Here is a 26,601-nt window from a genome sequence, read left to right on the forward strand (position 1 = left end):
TCCTCTACTCATATGAAACCAGGGACAACAGCAACATTTAACAAAGGTAACGTTACAAAATTTGTCTCCATTACAACTCACAAGGTTCACTGACAAAACAACTGTCTTATATCAAACACGTTTTCCAAACAAACATAACATGCTTACGTTATTAGCACAAGTCTATGGCGTTTTACATTGTATAAATTAGCCTAGCGACCGACCGAGACTTCCTCTGCTCATATGAAGCCAGGATAAATCACACAGAAGACTTAAAATGCTATTTTAGTGGAGGCTTTGTTGTCTTCACAATTTATTGTTTCTTATCTGTGAAATTTAAGTAAACAAAAGCTTTGTTTCCACTGAGGGAAATGGTTTCAGCTTACAGAAATAGACAGGCGGTCTGCATCACCGTGATGTGTAGTTACATTTCTAGGGAGGTGCATGTCAGGCTACGGCGTAGATTTGACGCAGAAGTATAAATCGCGCCTAAGTATTCATTGTTGTATCAGAGAACTGTTTGCCTGTCAGGGTGGAAAACCCTCTGAAGCAGAATTTTACATGAAGTAGGCAATACCTTGTTTAACCCCTTTGTTTGGACCCTTAGGCGAGCCGGTTCTGGCCCACGGACTGTATGTTTGACACCCCTGATTTAAGCTCAGAAAACTTTTTATCTCATGCTGACAGGGCTTTCCACCAACACGTCTCTCCAGCCTGCGCTGAATAGGGACAGTGAACAAAGCACATTCTCCACACAATTGTATGAAAAACAAAAAAGTGCATGGGAAAAATGTTTTTAAGGGGGTGATGCATGCTGGGTCCTGCGCCTGGCAAAAATCTGGACAAACTCCTGGACAATAACATGAGGAAAAAAAACATGGGACTTTGACTGTAACTGCTTAATTTGTTCAGATCACAAACAGCAGTTGGTACACAATGCAACAGCAGCGTCCTCTGGGCCCCAGATCTCATTTGAATACGTAAGATAAAAAGAAACATGTTATGTACAAGCATGAAATTGCACAGCTATCCTGTCTGATCAGCCATTTGTTCCGCTCCGCCAGCAGGCTACTCTATTGTAATGAAGAAGTCCTGAGACTCTCTCTGATTCTCCCTGTTGTTGTCAGAAGCACATTTTCTCCGAGCCGCAACAGCTGCCGGGTCTTGTGACAGATGCCAGAAGGATGAGAGACAGAGAGAAAGAGAGAGACGGAGTGTAAGATTGAACGTTTTAAATCACCTTGCTGTAGCTCCCTTCCCCGTGGTTACAAGCCAATCGAAAATGCTGCTTCACCTGCTGTTTACCAGATCAGCCTACAACACCACACGCAATGAGAACACGTATTTAAAGGTAACATAACCAGAGGAAAAAGAAAAGACCAGGAAAAACATTAACCACACATTCCTCTCTGTAACCATGCAAAAGGTGATCAGTTACACAATGTTCCCCACAGATACAGTTTCACCTGTAGTGGAAGGAGATACATGATACAGGCCGTCTATTGTGGATTATGAAGGGTGCAAAAGGCTCCAACACGTTTCAGTGACATCTCCTCATTTTTGCAGCACAGCCTACACGTGATCGATTTTATCAGTAATACAAAGACATTTATGCTTAAAACCAAACTAACAGTCTGGAGACTGGAGAAAATGTATTCATTGTGTTAGTCCGACTAAAACCGGACTTTTAAAACACATTAGTCCGACTGAAATCCTACTAAAGTCTGACTAACACACCCAGATAATGCATTTGGGAGTCAAAGTACTCCTGCAGATATCCAGTCAATTGGACTTCCGCCCTGGGCTTTGACCCAGAAGTCGAAAGCATTAAATGCATAACAGAACAAGAAGCCAATAACAACATGGCGAAATCTACATCCAGAGCTGTGCATGCTGTTTCAGCTGAAAGAGTTAAATATTTTAAGATACATGGATGGGAGGAAAACACGGAATGGTGACCTGTTCAAAAAATTGGTGGAACAGCTGGACGACTCTCGATCGTTTGTTCTGTGACATAATGGTCAACCAGAAAAAGGTCCAATACTAACAAGCCGAAAGGGAGCATGTCACCACCTATCATGGCGGAGTCGGACACACTTCGGCAATAAATCGGTTCCCCTCCCATGCATGTATACTGGGACAAGGACAGTAGTCCAATTAAATGGCCTAGTCGAGCTATAATCGTATAAATGTGCATGCAAACATAATGAGTTAGAGTCTATAACTCAACTAGCAGCTCTGTGAGCACAGTCGCGTGTTGAGCTAACTGCTCACAACAGCACGCTATCATGCTCCCAGTGTTGGTGATTAGCAGGTATCATGTTTGCTGTCTTATCATGTTAGCATGCATTTGCTAATTAGCACTAGACACAAAATACAGCGGAGGCTGGTGGGAATGGTTACCTTTACAGGACATAAACCGAAGTATTGGACGAACTTTGATCAAACTATGGCGTTAGATCAAAGGTCAGGGCCCAGTTGTTTAAAAGTAATGTAATCGGATTTCAGCAATCAGATAGGATCAAATCTTTAAAAAGGATTCTAAAAACAGATTGGAAAAAGTAATCTAGTATTCATCAAATGATCAAACCTTCAGTATGTGGTGTTCAAAACTTTTCAGTAGGATTGGGATACCTTGATCCAACAATAAGAAAAATCAGGATCCTGATCCCAGCAGACGGGTGGATTCCGGGGCGTATTTCAGGAACAACATGCAGTAAAACTTCAGTCAAAGAGATATACAATTATTGCAGTAGTAGACATTCGGCGATTTATTGAGCCTGTCAGTACAGTAAAGTCATCTTTTATTTGTTTACAATGACACAGTCAAAAGCAGTTTCTAACAACTGCCTCCTCCATTTTGTTTTCTGTCTCTTCAAATAAAAACACTTCGAAGTGACAAAATAGCAGCTATTCCACTAGTTGTTCTTAATATCGCTTGTAGCCTACATTACAATGTGTATTCCCTTTCAGAGCACTGGTTATCCAGATTTGGTAATCTTGAAAGTTTGCATCTGGCTCAGGGTTCATCAGTCCAGTGGTGCGTTGAAAAACAAGCACAGAAGTAACACGGATAAGCCGATCCTAGATGGCAAAACATAGGATTCATAGGAACATAGGCCCAGGGGATCGGAGGTTTTGCAGTTCATCCTTTGGGACCATGAGTGTCTGAACCAAATTTTAAGCCAATCCAAACAATGTTCATTGGGATATTTCAATAAAATGTCAACATTATAGTGCCATTAGAGAAAAGTAAGGAGATCAGTGGGATTCATCCTCCTCCTGAATGTCTGTTCCAAATTTCACGGTAATCCATCCAATAGTTGTTTAGATATTCCACTTTGGACTAAAGTAGTCAACTCATGCACCAGAAATCCAAACTCATCATCCAAGTTACTCCTCTTTGTTGGCACTGATTGCTCCTTTTTATGCAATTTCATGGCTCAAAGTGTGTGTAGGTGAGAAACGACTTTTACAGGCCACGGATGAGCAGCAGCTGCTCAACAGTATCCTGCCTACAGTCTAAACACACCGAACGCCTGCACACACAAGAGCAGCTTTGTAGGCCGGCGAGCCGACAACGCGGGGGTCTGCACTTCCGACCTCGCATCTGTAACCCCGGGGTGACAGCAGCAGCAAGTGGCTGGTCTGCTCGTGTGCATGTGCGTGTGTCCGCACTGCCATTACATCATTGTTCTGTCCATCAGTCTTCCTCTGTTTCTAATGAACGATGACCACAATGTGTTTTTTGAGGCACCACCCTGATCCTCCCTCTCCTTCCAGCTAAAAAAAGGGTGTTGGAAGGAAACCCCCTCACCCAAACACACATACACACATACTGCACCACAAACACTCTTCCTGCCAAAACCCCCCTTCCCCAAATACAAGATAGTGTGACCCCACCTGGTGCAGCTCAAACAGAGAGGTCAAACTGTCCTAATAATGAGCCTGTTGACTCAGTGTACACTCATCAAACACTGCTGTGTGTGTGTGTGTGTGTGTGTGTGTGTGTGTGTCTCTCTCTCTCTCTTCACACTAACCACTAATCAAGGTGTCACGTTGCCAGACGAGAGGAAACAAAAGTCACTTGCTAATTATTTCACCATGAGCTAATTGCCAATTTATTACATGGTGGAGCGTCCTGTCCTTTGATCGGCTCTTTGGAAAAGATGTGAGCATCTGATCAGAAATGAGGACAGAACTCCGAGCCTATGAACACGAAGACGATACGCCTGCAACCAATTCACAGTGTCTATAAATTTGTCCCGAAAGTAGGATGTGAAAGCTAAAGTTATTTCATGGTTCTCACAATATATAGGGGGCTCTTTCATGAAGAGAATGATGTCATGAATATAAATTGCTAGCATAGGTTACTTTGAACAGAGTCTTGACAGCCTCAGGACTTGGACTGCGTCCTGATGGGTGTCGAGTATGAAAGTTATTTTGACACTCTGAATGCCTTTCATCTCTTTCCTTTCATCTCTCCTCTTTTTCAATTATTAACAGTTTCATTGTCTTATCATGCATTCGTCTTCTCCTGCTGCGTTCCTGTGGGATGGGAATCACGCTGTGTCATCAGGTTTGGGACGGAGCTGGAAAACCTCTAGCGCAGACGTAAGACAGGAGGCATTTATATCAAATGGACTTTTTGAATGCTGAAGCCATTTCAGGGGTTGTGATGTATGTAACTATTTGGGCAAGGAAGTTCAAGTATCTCAGGGTTTTGTTCATGAGTGAGGGTAGAATGGAGCGTGGGATGGATCAGTGGTTTTGATGCGGCGTCTGCAGAGATGTGAGCACTGCGCTGGACCGTCATGGTGAAGAGAGAGCTGAGCTGGAAGGCGAAGCTTTCAATGTACTGGTCCATCTATGTCCCAACCCTCACCTATGGTCATGAACTATGGGTAGTGACCAAAAGAATGAGGTTGCGGATAAAAGCGTCCTGGGGGACCCCAAGGCGTTAGATATGTAATCCCTCCAGCATGTTCTGGGTCTGCCCCGGGGCCTCCTACCAGTGGGACGTGCCTGGAACACCTCTAATGGGAGACGCCCAGGAGGATCCTGATCAGATTCCCGAACCACCTCGACTGACCCCTTTCAACATGAAAGGAGCAGCAGCTCCACTCCGAGCTCCCTTCAGATGTCCGAGCTCCTTACCCTCTCTCTAAGGCTGAGCCCAGCACCCCCACGGAGGAAACTCATTTCGGCTGCTTGTATCTGTGATCTCATTCTTTCGGTCACTATCAAGAGTTCATGACCATAGGTGAGGGTTGGGACGTAGATGGACCAGTAAATCAAAAACTTCGCCTTCTGGCTCAGCTCCCTCTTCACCACAATGGTCCGACACAGTGTCCGCATCACTGCAGAAGCTGCACCAAACGGGCGATTCATCTCATGCTCCATTCTACCCTCACTCGTGATCCAGACCCCAAGATACTTGAACTCCCTCGCTTCAGGCAGTAACTCCCAACCTCATCTTTACTCATCACAGTATAATGAACAGAGATTTTGCTGTATTTTTGGCAATGTTTTTTATCATTTACAGTGTTGCTGCAACACTGTTTAGTCATACAATAAAAGTTGTTGACAGTATCAAAGGAATCACCAAATGTTCAAAAAGGAGCAGGGATGCAGAATACCTAATAAAATGGTGATTAAACAAACAATGCACTTCAGTTATAGTTATCTGTTAAAGACCGATTGGTGTTGGGACAGGGCTGGGAGTGACAACATTGGCAACGACTTAATTTAGAGGACTAGGTGGGAACAGTAGTTAATAATTTACAACAGGTTGGGACAAGACAAAATCTCAGGGAAGAGCCTGTGTTCCTTGCAGGTCTCACCACAGACATGAAGGCATTACAGGGACCTACAAAGAATCAACTGATCTCCCACCATGTCCTTTCATTTACCCCTCAAACACTCCCGCAGGCTGCATAATGATAAAGATAAACTTCAGTCACTATGGTAGATTTCCTATAAACGCACTTTCCTGGATTACAGAGAATCACAGTGTTTCATTTTCAACAGCAGGTGATTCAGCAAGATTATCACAAAGCCGAGCAGCGTGTCTAAACACACTCATAGGGGTGATGATGCAAGGTTAGAGCAAAGAAGGGAGAGAATAGGGGGGAGGAGCAGAAAGAGGATAAAGGTCTGGGAGGAGTCTGTGAGTAAGAGAAGACTGCAGTGGAGCCTTTCAAGCCGGTCATGTAATAATACTATCAAAATGATGAAAGTTCAATTATGCTGTAGAGTTTGTAAAGAAAAAAAGTTGTTAGGACTAAAAGGTGGCGTGAAGAGGAGGAAAGAGACGAGAGTGATGAGGGGCCCAGAGATTGAGCAGAAAAAGGAGATAGAGATAGAAAAAGAATGCAGATTGCATTTAGGCAAAGCAGTGGCTGGACCTCCCCTGATAGTGAGAGTGACCCTTCTTGGGGTCACTGACCCCAGTCCTTAAAAATAGCCCTGGGGGAGTCTTGAACCATGCTGCCTGGGGTGATTAACAACACAGTGGAAAGGCATCAAGGGCACCACCAACGCACTCAAGGAATGTTGTGCATGACCACACAGCACTAATGCACACACGCATACTATTAAAATGAGTTGTATAGTAGTAGTAGTCTCTAGAATGTTAGGATATCAAAAGATACATACAAACATGTAGCTCAAAGTGCTTCACATGGCAAAATTGGATGATAGCTACAATTGAAACGATAAAACAAACAACTATACCTAAAGTTTTGCAAGACGAGAAGCAAACCAAACAAAACAGAACAAACTAAAAACAACAACAAAAAAGATTAACTATACATTTTGGACCAGGGGTTCACATCCTATTTGTGACTTAAGGCCAACCTCTGATGAACATAAAATGAAGAGCACCTTCCAAAATAAATAAGAAAAACAACAATAGCTTGACAGAAAATGAGGAAAAACAAACTGAGCTCAAAGTATGTGTTTGTCACTGTCAGCTGCAAAGACCAAAATAAATTATGAATCCAGATTTAATCTATTGAGGGTCTTATTTTTCACAACATGCTTTGGAGCTTCTACTTGCATAGAGTTTTCTACCACATCACATTTTCGTTTCAAGAACCGAACAATTCTGTGTCCCTGCATTGAAGGAATGTTAGCAAGCTAACAGTGCAGGCTGTTGTGACAAAACAACATTCTAACATTATTAGCACAAGCCCATAGCATTTGACATTGTATAATTTAGCCTAGTGACTAGCGGACTTTTCCTCTGCTCATATGAAGCCAGGATAAATCACACACAAGACTTAAAATGCTATGTTTGTGGAGGCTTTATTGTCTTCACAATTTATTGCTTCTTATCAGTGAAATTAAAGTAAATAAAAGCTTTGTTTCCACTGAGGGAAATGGTTTCAGCTTACGATTCGCAATTCCACACAGAGGTATAAATCCCGCATTAATCCTACACACTTGACCTCTAAATGCAGCGTGAAGAATGTGAACATTTCCAGTGGAAAATATTTTGTCTGAGCTGCTCCTTTATCCTCACTGCATCTCAGTGACACTGATAAATATTGTTATTTTTCTACATGGCCTTGAATTCCTGCATCACGTTGACACCCTCACAGGATATTGTCTTACATTCTGTGGGTGCAGGTATACAGACTCGGCACGCTTTCCTTACCATTGCGCCCATATCCAGATTGTTTTCGCTGACATACCGTACACTGTGAGAGCTGTTTAAGAAGTCTTGACAGACAGCGTGCATTGCACTACAAACAGCAGGTTATCACAGGCACCTCACACCCCAGGCAGACCTTCATCTCTTCTTTTCTGTACCTATTTGTTGTTGTTCTCAGCGTTCTCCTGTTGCCCATGCATATCACTTTGTGTTTATCTCACACTCTCCCAATCCTCTTCCTCTCTCTTCTCTCCCTCCCTCCAGCCCAGAAGTAATTCCTGTGTTGATATTTGAAGTTTCCCCTGCTTTCAAAAAGACTCCGCTGTTATGCTTGACCACCCTATGAAAAGTAATACCAAGAGCACACAAACAGCAAGCGCCAGGCGTTTTCATTATTACTCCCCGAAAGCATTGTTTTCAGTGGAAAGACCAGTGTGTTGATTTAATTTAATGAGTTGCTTAGCTGGGGGAGGGGACCCAGGCAACAGTAATTAGTTGTCATGCTAATTGAGTTTGTGTGATAACTCCCACACAAGACTCAGTGGCGTGTGAAGCTCGGTGGGGCTGGCCTGGCCGCCTACTCATCACACACACACACGTTTTCATGCACATTCTAATACACGTAAACATACATTTATGCACGCACATATAAATAAGAACAACAAACACTCACATCCAGATTGGTTCAAAGAAAATGCCTGGGGACCGTCAGGCCTCTGACCCATTGACTAAGAGGAATTAATGATGTGAAAATCTTGATCCCAATTAATCACTAAGAGAAGGCACATGGAGAACTAAGAGATAAGAGTTCAGGACATTCGATCCAATTAAGCTCGGGGTGTAAACTTATACATGCTGGTTTGAAAACAGGAGGGAGACGTATAGAAACATGGGGTAAGACAAAGGTGAGAGATAGATGAAGATACGGTAATCAGAGCAAAAAGAGTGGCGACGAAACCCTTGCTTTGTTGTGAAGGGTTCATATTTTATAGTGACCTATGTTTTACTTTGCATTCCAACTAAATCATTAAAAAAATGCTGTCTAAACCAGCGAATCTCAACCAGTGGGCCATGGCCATCTTTGATTGAATTAAAAAATATATATCTTTGGGGGTAATTTACAAAGCTATTTATCTTCATATCTAAGGGCGCTTTCACACCAGGATAGTCCAGGGTTTCGATTGAGCAGGGAATGCTGAAAAATTTCACACCTTCATTTGGTGCGGTTCACTTTCACACTGCACTTTTTAAAGCAGACCAAACCGCCTGGACACTGTCACACAGTTACAACAGCTGCTCCTTTGAGGGCAGTATTGCCCAAAATGTCCACTGACCAGGAAGAAAATAAGCATGAGGAAGAAGAAAACCCGGCTCATGGATTGGCTAGGACCAAAAATGGAAATCCATCCCCTTCAGCTGGCTTGGTCACCACAAAAACACAAAACACCAGAATGCATTGTGCTCTACGTCACTTCCTCTCTTTGGTTCGCTGGATAATCCGTTTGCATTTCCCACTGTAAGTGAACCGTACCAGGGTTCACTTGCCAGCTTTCTAGCAGACCAGGGTTTGCTCGGTTGGTCCGCACCAGAGTTCGAATGACAGTTCACACCACTCCAAACGAACCGAACTATCCGTGGACGGGACCAGGGTTCATTTAATGCGCCAGTGTGAATGTGTCCTGAATTCACACGAATTAAAAAAAAAAAAGAAAATCAAATGAAAATGCATACCCACGAATGACGGTACATACTTACGTAATGTAAAGTTAAGGTTAGGTTTAGACAAGTTAAGTTATGTGGGTTAGGTTTAGGAAAAGAAACTCAGAGTTCACTTGGTTTCACGGGGCTTTGAACACTGGTGTCCTGGGGAAAAGTCCTGTGTTTTGTGACCCATCCAAAGCCCAAACTGTCTCCTTACGTGGACTACTTCCTTCTTTGCTCCCATCAGTGCATTGGTCACATGACCACAGCCTTCCCAAATACTTGGGTTATACACAAATTAAGACGGCTTTACACTTCTGCGTCGAATCTACGCCGCCTACACCCTACACCTTAGCCTTACGTGTATAAATGTAACTGCACATTGGTGGGTTTTATTGTTATTTTGGCCGTGGCCACTGTATTAGCAATAAATTGCTCACTGTTGTCCATACACATGCTCTTTGTTTCACTTTTTATGTTTCGCTCTAACATCCCTAGACTGGGGCATAACAACTGGTTTTAATCCCCTGGTCAGCTAGTTTTGGAGAGGAATAGACCTCTGCAGATAAATTGGCTCCCAATAAAAATCTCTTGAACAATAATCATTGAAGAAATTGTAAACGGGAGCTCACATTTGGCACACGCAAGAAGTTTCAGCTGATCACAAACTGCAATCCTTACTGCCAGATGCCACTAAATCCTACACACTGTTCCTTTAAATGAATTAGACATTTAATTCTAAGAGCTCTGTATGTGTTGGCTTCTACTTCATTGCACGCTCTCCAACTCAATGACATGTAGAGTTTCTATATGCCTACAGTTTACACTAAATTACACTGTGCCTCACACAGACACGAGTATTTCCGAGTGGGATTTACGCACAGTAATCCATGCTTTTATTGATGCGGAGGTAATTGCAGGTCTCTTTCATGTGCTTTGTGTAGAAAACCGCCGATATATAAACAAAGCATATTTCTGCTAAGCCCTGGATCCCCAGATTCTCCGTGCAGTGTACGCCTCCGTGGCCATGTGGCAGGTGATTATGTTACACTATTGTGTGTGTGCGAGTGTGTGAACTGAGATTCCAGGGTGTTTTAATCAGGCGCGACTGAAAGGACAGATGTTGTTTTGGATGTAAGCGAGCTTCCAAAGGTATGAGCAGTGCCGTGTGAGAGGCCGGAGTCCTTCAACTGAGTGAACAATGTTTTTGAGCTGGGTGCATATTTACAGGCAGGGGTGGCCGTGGAAGAAGAAAAAAACTGCATCTTTGTTCCGATGCTGTTCACACGTGTGGTTGAAAATAACAAGAAGAGGGTATAAGTGCATGTTTGTTTGCTGTTTGTTTGTTTGAGTCCACAGGTGCAGACAGTGGAGATGTGTTGGTCTCGCTGTGGATGGAGGTCATGAGACTCGGCTGGCAGCTGTGTTGGTGTCAGAGTGGCAGTGCCAGGCTGACAGCTAATGTCCAGTGTGTCATACACTCGACTGGTCATCTCACTGTCTGTGCTCTGTGAGCTCTGCACGAGATGGACTGCTGCAGAGCAGTTTCACAACAATGAAAGAGCATGTGAGTGGTCAGAGTGCGTCCTATCCAGGAGGAACTGCTGGTACGCCAATGGGATGGTGCTCACGAATATGTTAAAGCACGTTTAAGGAGCTGTTTATAGCACTCAGAGCATATCTGTGATTCAGAGCCTGATTCAGGTTGTTTACACACAGTTCTCAACATGGAGGGGCTAAGCAAGGGGCTAGCATGTAACATGCTAACAGCGCTAACAACTGCAACAGTGCTGACAGAGCTAACAGTGTTAACCTGGGGGGAACAACAACATTGTGGGTGGGGACAGTGTTAGCTAGCCAACAGAATACACACACAGGGACTTACACGCACTAACATGCAAACAAACAGAGAAGCTCCTATAACAACAAACACAGAGGGAGAGTGACTTCATCCTCTGGTCAGGACCACATCACTCCGCTATATCCTCACATTACAAATAGTTGTTTGCTGTTATCAATGTTCTGAATGTCATAAACAGCTCCTCTAAAAATGTGTTGAAATTGGGTAAAACTAACAGATTCCAAAGAACCCACATTTTACTGATTAACTTCACTGAATGTTTTCAATTTATGAGAGTTCAAACTAGGTTTTAATGATGGGAAAACTGCAAATAAAAACATAGAATACAAATTAAAGTCCGATTTCTTGTTTGTTTGTTTTTTTTGTTTTTTTTATTGATTGGCTGTATACTTGGCCAGTGGTTTTATAGAACTGAAAGAAATCTGGACAGCCATCACTGTCTAATCTATCAAACAGTACACTGAACAGCTACACTGCAACACAGTTTTGCATAATTTGTTATCCCTGGCTGATATGAACATGATCAGAGTTTGCTGTTCCTTGATTAGTTGGATCCTCATTGTTATCTTGGAAAAAACTACTCCTCCTGAGGTCCACATAGTTAATCACTTGCACTCAAGTCAAAGCAAGGAGATGGTCTCTTTTTTAAATATAAATATGTTCATTTTGCATCTACACAATTTAATGTTATCTACATTCATATATTGTTCACATATTTTATTGGAGCCATTCAATACTGCACACCATATGTGCAGGTAATGAGAGTTATGATCAACTTTGGTGGAATGATATATATAAAATGTGAGATGCTGCTACTGCTGTCGATGTTCAGTCGTCCTATGTTCTTTTTTCAGACGTTAAAGTGAATCAAGTTACACAGAGAAGCTGTCCCCGTGCTCTTACTTCACCCTCAGCCCTTTGATAGTTAATTCGGTGACTACTAAGTTTATAGGTAAGACATGAGAGAGAAACCTGCATGGGATATTTTAGTATGGCTGAACCCTTAGTATGAAACCAATAGTATTAAAATTGCATTTTATTTCTGGTAAAAATATTATATTATGCAAACACTGGACACTACGCCGACAATGTAACTGGGGAAGACAACGACGTGACAATGGCGGACAGCAACAGAGATGCTCTGTAAAGTCGATAAGGCTTCAGTTTAACTGTAAGAACAAGATTTCACTTTGCTTTGTGTAGTATATTTTTGGGGGCTGCATGATATACCATAAACAATCATACTGTGATTACTTTGGCTGATGCTGTGATTGGAGTATAAGGCATGATCTAAGTGGGAATGGTAGTTTTTGCATAATTTTCACTGAAGAAAAAAATATAAAAATGATAGAAATGTGATTTTTTTCCTGGGGTCTTTACAAATAAGCATGTTCCTTTTATTTTGACGATGATTTGTAGGCTGAGGCGTCTCTGTAGCACCACAATGCTTTAATTATAATGGCATGATGTGACACATTTGACCACATTTGGATATTTCCCGTGACCAAATTGCAATTTTGACTGTTTCGATTAATTGTGTAGCCCATATATTTTTAAAAATCTTTTTTAAAGTGCCTGTAGAGCTGAGGTTGGCACGGGTTACCATAGTTACGGCAAGAGGGCTCTAAGAAGGCGGCTTGGCGTCCGAAAAGGCACATACTACTGTTAATTCACACTAAAGTATGTTAAACAATAGCGCACATCTTAGGTATGTTGTGCATTGTATGTGATTTTGGACACAGTGAAAAAGTTCTTATACAGTATGTGGTGATAAAGATTTCCTGGATACTATTTAGGATTTTACTGTAGTGTTTACTAAAAGAAAAATACCATGGAGTGCACCTTAAATCCTCAAAACAACCCAGATTTACTGTATCTGTTTAGTCTGATGAGACGAGCTGTTTGAGATCAGATTTTTCTCACAAAAACATGTTTTTTCTCGGTTTCATGCTCATCAGCAGCTTTCCCATGGGCGCAGTATGTTCTGCCATCTTTTTAAACCCCTTTCAAAATGTTGCTTCCTCTCTGTGTTCTCCTCCAAGTCCTTCCTCTATGTGAGACTGGGGCAGTAGAATGGGACATAGTGGTGCCCCCTGCTGTTGTCAGATAGACTCACAAACCACAGAGCGCAGGCCCTCCTTGCCCACGCACGACACTGGACTGTCTATTAAATCCTTTTGCACATCCTGTTATGTCAAGTCAGCCGCTCTGCCATATGTTAGCCTCTGAGCTAGATACAGTAAAAATAGGCTCAGCCTCGGTGTTATTAATGACCATGTGTGCTGTGAACGCATAATTATCCCCTGCAGTTTCATCCCAATCTCACTTTTATAGCACTCGCTTCCAGTTTATAGGACACAAATATACACACAGGAGCAGGCATGCACACTCATAATGCAGACTCCGAGCAGCTTTTCTGTTACTGTACACTTCCAGTGCTAACGAGACAGTAGCCAGTGGGGCTCCATAAAGATTTTATGGGGCTATCTCTGCTTTGTTTCTCCGCCTAAACACTCTCACCTGTTTTCTGAGTTAGACACCACGGAAAAGAAGCTGGGATTATAAATGCTGATTGACATAAACATATTTTGGCTCTGTTAATGCTTGTTGTGCAAATGTTGGTTCATTGGAATTTGGACAATTGTAATCAAAAGCTGGGGGTGTTTTTGTTAGGTGGTCACCTTGACCAGTGGAAACTAGCAAACAGACAACACGCAGCTCCTACGGAAGCAGAGGAAGACAGAGAGTCTCTTGTGGAGAGCGGTGTGAGAGGAATTCCAGCTCTGGAGATGCCACATTATCCCTGGCACACACACATAAACAGACACAGATATACAGCTCACATTCAGCCGTGCACTCACTCACACAGCATAACGAAGCGTACGCAAACTGCAAATCAAATCTAAAAATACCTCAAGCACACATTTATAATTTCCTCACAGAAAAAAATCCACACAGGGAGCCGTGTATTACGAGCATTTACAGCTTCACCTTCCCTGTAGATTTATATCGCACAGCTCGCAGCACAGGCTGCAGACATGCCTGACATTTGGTTATGAATTAGATGTTATAATAACTTGTTCGTCGGCCAGCCCCAGGCTGCTCTGTGGTATGGCTTTCTATAATTACTGTCAGTATGCACACAGCCATCGTATATCTCACACACAACCCGCGACACATGATCTGTCGCACATACTCCGCCATTTGCACATTAGAGGCAAATAAACGGGCATGTTAAAATACATGCTGACATGCGAAAAGATCATCTCCTGACTCACAACACTGGATGATGATCAAAACCTCAATGCAGAGGGAATTTCAACACTAACATATTATTCAACTGAATCCCAGTGCTCTGTGCTGTTAGGGCTTACATCAGTCTGTTGTTGGAGATGCTGGTGAGTTTTGGGTCAGGGGAGTTACATAGTTTCCCTATACTATAATTCAATATAGACAGCCAAAAAAGAAAAGCGACCTGACTTTCAGCCTGTTTCACAAACACAACCTCTCCAAATGAAGATACGCACAGCACAAACCTCCACATCCTTAGAAACTGTCAGTCAGCCAAACTGAGTTATTCTATCAGTAAACACTTCAAATCTCTGTCTCAGTTTATTTCACTGTTAGAGCTGCAAATTCCTTGGCGCGGGGCCTATCTGTCTTCTGGACTGCATGGAAATCCATTTTCAGATATCCTGCTGACAAAGACACAGACGAAGAATCTAAACAACTGGGGGAAGAAAAATCCTTTCTAACAATGGGTTATCACTTTTCATTTACATTTTGTCCAGTGGCCACAAATTAAAACAACTCTGAGTTCACTGAGTTAGTTTGAGTGTCAGCAGACGCTTAAAGGAGTATTTCACTGATGGAAAGATGGTCCTCTCATAAAACTGGGATGTCTACGCTGTAGAAAGATGTAAATACGCTCAGAACATTGTGCGGAAGTGTAGCAACCCGAGGACCCCGAGTTGACGTGGCATGACGTTACAGCAATGACGGCCCCCTTCGCTACCCGTGAGTAAAAAAATCTTCTTGCGGGCATGCATGTTTGTTTACGTCCAAGGTCCGATGTGAAGCGATGAATGCACTTTTTTCTGGAAGTAGGGGCTTTTCCGGGCTTTTCACGTCAGGTCCTCAGAAACCTCAGAGCTCTCTGAACGCAGCTTTTAACTGGCTGAAAAACGCGAGGTCGGGCACTGGGTGCTACTCGTCCCAGCTTTCAAGAGTACGACAGCAGGTTGTGTCTAAGGTTGCTAGGCAACATTAACAAACACCACATTGTAGCCTATCTACCTACAATCCTGAGCGCAGAGCTGATCTTCTTCCAGACTGATATTTACAGAAGAAGGAAAAGATATCTGTCAGCTGTGATTGGTTGGTCCTTGTCACATGGCATGTGGTGCGCACTGCTGCATTCCAAAAGTTGAACTCTGTTTATGTCAGGGCACAGCCGTCGCACCCTGAAAAATATGTGCTCGGGGACTTGTGGCGTTTGAGTGCACCTGCCACCTGTCTACATTGAAAACAATGAATTTGAGGGTGCAAAAACGTGGCATGTGTACAGACCCTGATGCGAGCTTGCCCGTTTTTCCACAGGAGACAATATGGAGGCCAGCTGGTAACACACAATTTTAATTTAATTTCCATATTTGATCAGCACTGCTTAGTTTTACTGTTTGATCTCAGTTTTTTCAGCCTCAGTTTTTTTCTATGCACTCATAGGCACCCATTTCCTGTTCACAAATTCTCGTATTACAGCTACACAGTGCACTGAAATATGTCTCTGAAAACATTTTAGGTGAAAAACAGGCAACACAATCACAGAATCTTAGTTTATATTTAATCAGCACTGTACTTTGACAGTTTTTGATGGGAGTTTGGTCTGAGAGAAACTTTCTCTTGCTTGATCCACCCCTGTACTCTTTGTGATCGTGGTGGCAGGCATACGAAAATCAGAAGTACAATCTATGGCTCAAGCAACAGCCCGAGAGCCAGTGAAAACAAGCTGAGAGATGAGAAGGGAGATGTGGGAGCTGGTAAGACAGAAGGAAGTTGAACCACAGTTCATTTACACATACGACCCACACTGTTATGACACAAAGCTGGTTGAAAATCGGCAAACTATCCCTTTAAACATAAGCACTTTGAATTTGTTTTTTAATGTGGTGTTAATGTGTGGCTGTTCTTCAGGTAGCTCAGACTAAATTGTTGACTTGCACTGTGTAACTGGCTCTGTACTCCGGATTTAACTGCGGTCTGACAGCATGTACTGTATGTGGCTTGGGCAGAGCACATTATATAAGACCTCCCTACTGACATATTAGTCAGTCCGGTCCAGAGTCTAACCTTGACCACAGCACATTCAGCCCATTCACATTTCCTTCCCAGTAAATTATTACTTCTACTTGTGCTTCCTCTTTAACATATTCATTTACACTGCTTTATGTATCACCGTGGGACAACTGGTTTCCAGCTTGTACATTGTCAATTTCAACAACTGACATTTGGATTTAAGTATCCTGACTGTTTTCTAATTCAGGTTTTGCATTTCTTCTTTCATGTTGGTGTGATAATCCTCTACATTTACAGTTTGATGTTGAATGAAAATACCTAATACCTTAAACATACTGAGCAACACAATAAATCAAGTACGCAGCACAGATGACCGGCAGGCAGGACAACCAATCAGCCTCCGTCTCATCCCACCAAACTCACTCTCTGGCGGCTCTGTGTGTGTATATGTGTTTGAGTGTGTAGCACAGTCTCAATCTGTCTCTGTCCGTCTGTCTGGCTGTCTACACGAAACTCAACCACACAAAACACAAACATAGTGCAAGCTCAGCTCAACCACTGTAGCCCTCCACTTTCACAGGAATTTCCCCCCATTTTAGCCCAGAGGATCCTGCTTACACTGGCAAAATATGAACCCAGTGGCAGCGTCGAGCCGCAAAAACACAAAACAAAACAAAACTTGTATATTTTCCTAATTGCTTAAACAGGTTCACATGGCGACATATGAAGCCCTGGTCAAACTTGTGGATCTTGTGGATTGGGCTCTCAAACAAATACAATTGATGCTCATGTGAAGAGAGAAGAGATATTCTGTGAGTGAAATCTTCCTCTTTTTCTTAATCTGCGAAGGTCAAGTCAGGCGCTTGGGTCTTTAGCTTGAAAACAAGGCAACACTTGAAAAATGTGATTATGTGATTATACAACTGGCATATGCAGGATTTGTACTTCTGCGTCAAATTGACACCATACCCTACGCCGTAGTCTGATGTGCACCTCCCCACAAATGTAACTATATGTCAGGGCGACACAGACTTTTGTAAGCTGAAACCATTTCCCTCAGTGTAAACAAAGCTTTTATTTACTTTAATTTCACAGATAAGAAACAATAAATTGTGAAGACAATAAAGCCTCCACAAAAATAGCATTTTAAGTCATATGAGTAGAGGAAACTAAGCTAATTTATAAAATATAAAATGCCATAGGCTTGTGCTAATAACGTTAGCATGTTGTATTTGTTTGGAAAACATGTTTAGTATCAAACAGTTGTTTTGTCAGTGAACCTTATGAGTTGTTATGGAGACAAATTTTGGAACATTACCTTTGTTAAATGTTGCTGTTGTCCCTGGTTTTATATGAGTAGGGGAAAAGTCTGCTAACTGCTAGGCTAATTTATACAATGTAAAATGCCATAGACTTGTGCTAAAAACATTAGCATGTTGTATTTGTGGGGAAAATGTGTCCAGATAAAGACAAGTGTTTGTCTGTGAATGCTGCGAGTTATAGTGAAGCTGATTTGTGTACTTGTGTTTGAAATTGTCTCTATTAAGCCATGTTTAATGTGTGTTTAATGTGTGTTTTGAGTCAACTCAACTTTACAGCACTTCAAAGAAACACTGACGCTGACTAGTGTTTTGCACAAGTATAAATGCTCACAATGGCGTAGGCCACGTGAGTAGGCTACAGCGTAGGCTCTGCATTTAGCTAACGCACAAGTATAAATCCTGCTTTACTGTGGTTCTCCTAAAATAATTACAACTAATTAAAAAAACATTCACTTTAGCTTCTTATCTGTAACATTTAAGCCACATCAGGGATGACTAGTGCTGTAATTGGCTGACTCATAACCTTTGAGGTGGTAAAAGGGCTAAGGGGTTACCATGGCGATGGCCCGATGCTTGGCATGAGCCGTGGCGATGGTTGCTCCGGCCTGACGAGACCTCATTACAGGCTGGTGGGGAGTCCTGTCTGAAATCTCTGGTCCAGATGGTCACTCAGAACCAATTAACACACCTTTCTGACTCACTCGCTCTAACTCAATCTCTCTGTCGCTCCGTTATCCGTGTCCCTGCAGATCTTATCAGTGTGTAACCCGCACCAACACACACAACAACAAACAGACATCCAGGCTGATAGAAAAAAACAAATGGAGCAGTCGGCGGTCATTAGCTTTGTGTGTTTAATGATTGTCCTTCCAGTCTGGGTTAGAGGCCGGCCAATGCACCAGTAATGAGTCTGCTCCACTGCCCCCTCACCCTTCTGGAAGAGCGGAGCTTCTCTGGAGCCAAGACGACTCAGCGGGGCCAGAAGCAGTATAAAGGTTAATGGGCCCGCTGAGATTAAATGCAGGTTGAGTAAAATTGAGTTTGGGATACAGATGGCTCCGCCTGAGGTAAGAACACATTCCTAAATAGAGTATGCCACGTGAATACAGACTGCATGCGTCCTCATTTGGGGGAAAATGTCACTACAAAGTGTTCTTGAATGCATTCAAACTTTTAAGGTATACTGTTAATAACAGCTGCTCTAACAAGAACCAATGGGTGGCTATTACTTTCATTATCCATTGTTATATTGATTAAAGTAATATTTTACCCCCCAAATAACCATTCTTATATCAGTTAGTCACTTCGTCTTATATTGAATTCGTGAAGGAAACTTTGTTGTTCTTGCATACCTTTGGTGAAAATTTATACTGAATTCAGTCATAGGGGTTCACATTTATCAACAGCAAAACTAAATCAGAATATCGGTTATAGTGGCTGTTTCAACATTCAAAAGTTCCTAGGCCACTAGTTTGTGAGGTGTCTAGGTTTATTGAGAATACAGTCCTTCCAAAATTGCATCATGTATGGTCGGCTACTGACTCGAAAAACTGAACTGAAAGTGAAACTTACCTATGCTCTCTTTAAAGCCAGACTCCATTGACAAAAACAGTAATTTTACCTTACTGAACATGGGAGCTGCTGGTCTACTGCTGCCTCGATTGGTAGTGTGTTTGTGTTATTGTGTGACTTTGCTAAATCCAATCTAACCCTTTAATACATCAAAGTCATTCAATAACACAAACACACTGCCAGTCGAGGCAGCAGTAGACCAGCAGCTCCTGTGTTCAGTAAGGTAAAATTACTGTTTTCGTCAAGGGAGTCTGGCTTTGAACAGAGCATAGGTAAGTTTCACTGTCCGTTCAGTTCCCCATTGGGAAAGGCTGTCTGTTTGGGAAGTACTGAACATACCACTGGATAAATGAGGCTTTCGATTATACTGCATGAGTGTGAGAGTTTGTAAACAGATGTTTTGACATAGTTTTGCTGTTGTTAAACATGGACCCCTATGACTCCAATTCATCAAGAATTTTCTCTGTTTTTGGATTCTTTGTTCACCGGGGGCATGCGAGAAAAAGAAAGGTTTCTTCGTGAAGTTGACATAATATGGGATGAGTAACTGAAATACAAATAGACATTTCTGGGGTGAAGTTTTCCTTTAATGTTTTAATCATCTACACCAGTGGTTCTCAACTGGTCCAGATTTCTACTTAGTCATTACTTCAAGGTCCACACTTTAATATATTCAACGGCATGTTTGGCCATGTCATTGAGCTAGTTTGCTGGCTGAACAGCACTTCAAAGTCAAAGCTCTGTGCTGGAAATTCACTGTACTTCAAAATTAAGTGTGTTTTTTACAAACTTGACATGTTCCCAAGTCACTTAGGGCCCATTCAGAGTGGACCCAGGACCCACCAGTTGGGACCCACTGATCTATACAATAGCATGAAAATAATGAAAATTGCCCTTTAATCTTTCTCAGCACCCATTCAAATTCTTTCTAGTTTGCAAAGTATTGCCTACTAAATAACTTTGATTATTTATTATGAAACTATATACTCTTCCTATAAGTGTGACATGACTGCCAGAAACTGTCCAAGCATTTGGGGACAACTTTAGCCCTCACTGTATCGATCTGACAGGCTGCAAAACATGGGGAAAAATACAGACGCAGAAAAAGATCAGGCAGGGAAGGTACGGTCAGACAGCTGAAGACGAGCTCGGGGTCCCTGGAGGACACACACATACACATACACACTCGCACTCGGCTCGTGTTGGTACAGGAGTGAACTGCCGCAGGGCTTGGTGCTGAGCCCATGCTGGCTGAAAAGATATCCATATCCTGTGGCGCAGAGCTGGCATTTAGCCCAGACCCATGTAGTATTTACCTTCCTTCTCTCTGATTATCGTTCTTCTTCCCCTGTACTACAACATCAGCGTGAAATCAGGTATGGATCTACTGTATCTGACATTTACTTACAATAATCATGAGCTGCCATGCTTCAAAGGCACTGCTAAACTTTGATAGTACATTTGGTCAATAACATTTTAGCTGGCAGCAGAGACAGACAGTTAAGAAACATAGGGATAGAGCAAGAGCGATGGCGTGCAACAAACGTCTCCAGCCAAGACTGAAACAGGGTTTTTGCAACAGCGTCTTGGTGGACCAAAGGAGTTTCTCTTTTCTCCATGCACACATTTTTCTGCTTTTCCCTGTCAAAAGTCTGGAATATATTGAGGGACAGCTGCGAGATCATCTGGTCATGATGATCTCAGAGCAGGAGAAAAAAAAATATGAGCACATATGGCTTGTAAAGCACAGACCTGAGATTTGAGCAGAAGAATGTAAAGCTCTCTATATCATGTCTGAGGGGGAATTATAAATTGAATTCTGAGCTGGGCAGGGGTATTTCCAAGGGTGTGGATATGTGCTTGTGTGGAATCTTACCTCTCTGGCTCCGGTCCCAGAGCCTGGTGGGTGGAGGGGAGCAAAGTAAGTGGAGTAACCATAACAACTGAAGCACCACCGACTCGCCTATAGGTTCATTCAATACATTTGAGGTAATATGAGCAATATTCTGTGCAGTAAGCAGATTTTTAGGCAGTGTGGCGTTGTTTCAGTCAAAGATAAAATCAAAAGCCATCAGTCAAGCCACAGTTGTTGGTGTTAAAATAAATCTAGACTACACAAATGCACCTGATGGTTAAAAAAAGGCGTAGACAGCTGTGATTTAAGCACACAGATACAACCAAGCTGCTCTTGCACACCTCTGATCTTCAGACAACCACCCTGCAGGTACACAGGCAAACACTTGTCACATGTTTCACTTTGACACTATCCCTGACATGAATATCGAGGCAGGGTGAGATATATGCAGGCTTTACTCACCGAACACCGAAGCTCAACAAGATCTACGGGGATAAAAGCCAGGCAGGGAGAGCGGAGGCACAGCGATGCATCTTCACTTTGAGTCACACTGAAATTTTAACTGTAGCTCCAATAAAGTCAGCCCAGCTCAGGCACCGTCTAGTTCCACTGCTTTAGCTCAGTCATAACCTCAACCAGACTTCTGATTCAGTCTGTTTATGCACACAAACGACTGGCATCAGAGAGCAGGACATGTGGTGGAAACATGTTTACAGCTGCGGCCTGGGTTTTGACGTAATGGCAGAATGAAAGGTGGGTAAACTACGGCCGATATTGGTGGATAACAATCAGGACAAAAAGTTTAATAATCGTACATTTTATTGGCTTAACAATGACATAATGAGATTAAAGATAGGAGCAGGAAGGAGAACGCTGGTTGAGAGACGGGGAGGGAAGATAAAGGGAGGTTACAAGAGGGTGTTTCATGGAGCCAGGGGGCAGGACAGGGCAGACAGGGCAGGGGATTCACCGTCCCACAGCTGGAGCAACAGCTCCCCCTGGGGCAAAGTGGTGATAATACATAAGACCTCAACAGATCTGACTCAAAATATTTGCCACCAAGTACTAAGACAATGTCTGTTTTTCGGTATGGGCGTCCAAAGAGATATAAACCCCTGCCATAAGGTCAGTAATGTCAAGATTTGCCCACTGAGCTGCATAAAAGTCGTCTAACTGGTCTGACGAAGGCATCTGTCTTTTAAAATAAACGAGACACATCTTCATGATACATTAGAGTATAAAGAACTATATTAAAATGAAATCGATTCGGTAAGGTACCAGAAACCTGCGCATTCGTCTCCCCCTGCTCCTCTCCCACACTCTGCTTTCACTTCAGCACTTTTATGTGTTTACCAACCTTTACTTTTACAGCAGCCATTAAACACCCACCTCTGAGCGAGACATTAATGCAGAGCAAATCCACAGAAAAAAAACATCACACTGGGATTCATTACTGGCTCTTGATCCCTTACACCTCATAAGGGTGCACAACTTTAAAAACAGGTTCCCGCACACATGAGCACACACGCACTTGCCTCACACACATACAGTACACAGATTCCTAATCTGTATCCATGGATGTGGTCGGCGCTCCTATGATTATTTTTCCGTCCACGGCTGGTAGCACAGCTGTCCTCGGCAGAGGCAACCACTCATTTATGGATTGACTGCTGCTTGAATCAGAGGCGAGGGCTGGACAGCCCCTATGCCAGCCTGGACATAGGCCACCATTCTGAGGGAAAAGGGATGAGCTGGATCTAATTGGCTTGAATATCAGCAAAAATACACCGATGCCAACAGCAGACCATAACACGAACATAGCTGCCTGTGTTGCCCACTGAAAAAAGCCACAGGACACATGTGCCAGAAGCCAAAAGCCAAAAGCCTCAAACCAAAGATGATGAGCATAACCACCGGCCTTACTTACAGGATATACTATAACTGCACCCGCTTTAAATTACAGCATACATAACTGACCAGCTCAAACTGTTTCATAACAGGATGGTACGCTCGCTGAATGAATGCTGTTTACGCTCTGTGTTTGACACCAGAATACACTGAATGCATCACAAAGTCCTGACAAACATGCTCATCAGAAAATATTTGGAAAACCAAGTTCTTTTTATTTTTTCTTTCCTCTGCATTGCTGACATTGGCGAGTGGTTTTCTTTGTCTTCTCCCGCCCTTTCACTGGCGCTTTGGACTATTTGCACCACATTCCTGCTGCCAGCTTTCAATATGTGGAAATGCATGAAACCAAAAGGACACATGTTGTCACAGTGTTTATTTCACAGACCAGAAATGTTGATGAATGTCCTTAAGTCACCATGGAGACAGGCTTAGTTGCACTCTTGAAATGTAGTTATTATTGAGTGTATTCACCAAAACATTGCTCTACGGCACCCCTAGTGACCAAAAACTCCACAGTTCACCTTTAATTTGACACAGAATCTGCTTTCAATAGAACTCACGTTCGTTTGCCCCCTAAGTGCGTTTCGTTTGTGCAGGTGTGAACATGGCAATCGCACTCAGGTGCACACCAAAACAACCGGACGGAGACCTTCATCAAGAGGTGATCTCGAACGTGTTCCAACCTTGATCCGAACCTTTACCTGAAATGAACAATGACAGCAATATAGTCCACGATGAGCAGCGCTAAAATCAACCTGCGTAGTTGTCCCTCCATTGTGACATTAGAAAGTGGCACATTTATCTTGCAAGTGTACTCTTCTTCAACGTTTTGTTTACTTCCTGGATTTTTCCCGCATGGAAATTTGGACCAATCAAGAGCAGCTTTCTGGCGCAAGACATTTTATCTGGTCTGCTTGTAAATGCTGACGTGAGGCAACGAACCAACTCTAGGCAACTATGCATCTCTGTAACAAAATGAGTCCCTGATCGGACCAAAGCAAGACAACTCTAGGTCTGAAAGCAGCCTCAAATTGAATTGGCACTCTTGCACCTTATTCACATTCAAAGTCAACATTAGAAAATGGTCGGCGGGCCACTCTGCACCCTATCACGGGACAGATTTAGCCCACGAGCGATTAAGTTGAGTATCACTGCTATAAATATTCCCAGCCCTTTGTTTTGCTGCAACAGACGATGTATAGTGTGTGGGACTGTGCATGTGTGCATGTCAGAGGTCGTCGTCACGCTGCGTGCTGGTGATTTGTGATGCCTGTGAAGGATCAGAAGTTGGGGTTTGTGGGGGTTAGCTGTTCGTACAGATACTGAGTGTGAGAAAGTCCTGACGGCGAGCGCTGGCTGCAGCTGATATGAGTCCTCGGGGACTTCCCCTCTGCTGAGGTCATCCCCTCGCACTCCCAACACTCGTACATCACTGCTGACATCACCGCGGATCCTTGCCAAGCCGTTGCCTCGGGCAACACAAACAGGAAAAAAGCATGTGTGTGTGGACGGCTGCTGTTAACAGAGATCATCAAATTTTATTGGTGTTTTATTGAGTGCAGAGTGACGCGCTGAACGCAATCATTCAAAAAGGTAATCATCCATACACATACATGTTTAAAGCTTAAATATGAGCTCTGTGCCATGAAGCTGTACGCACTATAGATGGACTCTACATACGTAGGCTGACAGTAGTGCGTGAGATTAACCTACAGAGTGCTAATCACTGTGATGCGTGTCTCTACTGTACATACGAGTGTGTATGCCTACAGCCTCCTCCTGTCCCCCCGCTGTGCCAGTCAATGCTTGGTATCCTGGGAAGTGGGGCGGCAGTGCCAGCAGTAATCAGAGCTCTTTGTATCCACACACACAGTCGGGCTATAATCAGGGAATGTTCTTTCTTCACCAATAATAGCTGTAATCCTCTCATCTCAATATGATGTGTAACCTGTGACATGCTCAAAACTGGGATTTCGGCGCAGATTTATACAATATCTGCCCTCTGACTTGTTTCAAAATAGATGTAATGAGCTTTTAAAGCCAGCTTTTGTAGTGTTGGAGGAGCCACTGAGAATTAGACTGTAGTGTGAGCTGTAACAACAGGAGAAAAAAAAGGTGACCATGTAGAGAGGTAGTGATAATAATAATAATAACACTAATGTTTCTGTCTGCATGCACCCACTACATGCACACCAGCCTAAAACAAAAGCTTAAATAGCTATAATTGATAGTTTTTAAGTTGGTTTTTAATTACATTTTTCTGGAAATCATTAATTTAAAAACACATCTTGTTAGTTTGATGAAAATGGCTAATGAAGGGAGATAGATTAATTATGTAGACATGATAGGAATGATTTAATGTAGGAAAAAATGCAAATTCTCCACTTCACAGACTGCAGTATGAACTACTGTGGGCGAGTTTCAAACCTGTCAAAAGCAATCAGCTTCTGAGCAAACTGCATTTGCGATGACAATGATATTTTGGGTACCCACGCGATCCACACATAGCGCTGCAAAAATTAACACCATTCTCTGGACGGATCTAATTCAGGCAGATATTTTTCGCAAGTAATTTCCCTGCCTGCAGCAGCACATCAAAACCCACTCTCATGCTTCCTTCTGTATGTACTTGCCCTACTTGAGTTGATTCTAGACTGACATTGTGATCATATTTGCATTTGCAGTCGAGTTTATGGAGCAGATTATTTGAACAGTTGCCTCCAACCCACGCTTCAAGTGCAGCTATATGTTTGTGTCCATCAGTCTGTCGTGACATATGAAATGTCTTGGATCCTACATGCAAAACTGGGCAACATACACAAATATGCCTCGGCTATGTCTAACAAGGGAATGGCACTCTGTAATTGGAACCAACTGTGGAAATGAAAGGCGGAAATCTCATAAAACAGTGACATTGAAGTATGAACATGAAACCTGACAACAAAGATCCCATTTTTAAAACGTCCAAAAGCTGATTTGATGTTAGCGTTTTTGTCTCTACACACATACCTGTATCTCTTTGTGTGTAGCCCGACAGTACGTCTCATCAGTACTGACCAGACACCGACTCTCAGGTGCTGCAATCTATCTCTCTTGCAGGGTGTGAACCGACATTGACAAATCTCTGATTCAAGGCAATGGAGATGTGCATGTGAGGCAGCGCGCATGTGTGCAGAGATAAGAGCAGAGACACAAAAAGTGCAGGTCGAGGATCAAAAACGAGGGAAGGATAAGCTTAAGGTGCCGCTCTGAAGACTCATTTATCCAAAAATAAAAGAGGCTGGATGAATGAGAGAACTGAGAAGCGGAGAAAAAGAGATGGGGGATCAGTAAAATCCCGTCTGAAGTCCTCGCATATGTATTCAGTCCAGCTCACAGGGCTGAGAGAGCCTCTGTTCTCTTAACACACATAAAGACCTTATAGAATAAATAACCCAGATGGCTGCAT

At 42.8% G+C, this 26,601-nt stretch overlaps 1 protein-coding gene across 3 annotated transcripts in view; it reads right to left on the reverse strand.

Annotated features, from left to right (window-relative positions):
* Positions 1-26,601, reverse strand: part of sash1a (SAM and SH3 domain containing 1a) — a 258,572-nt gene that overhangs the window by 78,294 nt on the left and 153,677 nt on the right. The gene's annotated exons all lie outside the window — the stretch shown is intronic.

The sequence above is a fragment of the Epinephelus moara genome, chromosome 12 (assembly GCF_006386435.1).
Source record: "Epinephelus moara isolate mb chromosome 12, YSFRI_EMoa_1.0, whole genome shotgun sequence".
In the NCBI taxonomy this organism is placed as follows: domain Eukaryota; kingdom Metazoa; phylum Chordata; class Actinopteri; order Perciformes; family Serranidae; genus Epinephelus; species Epinephelus moara.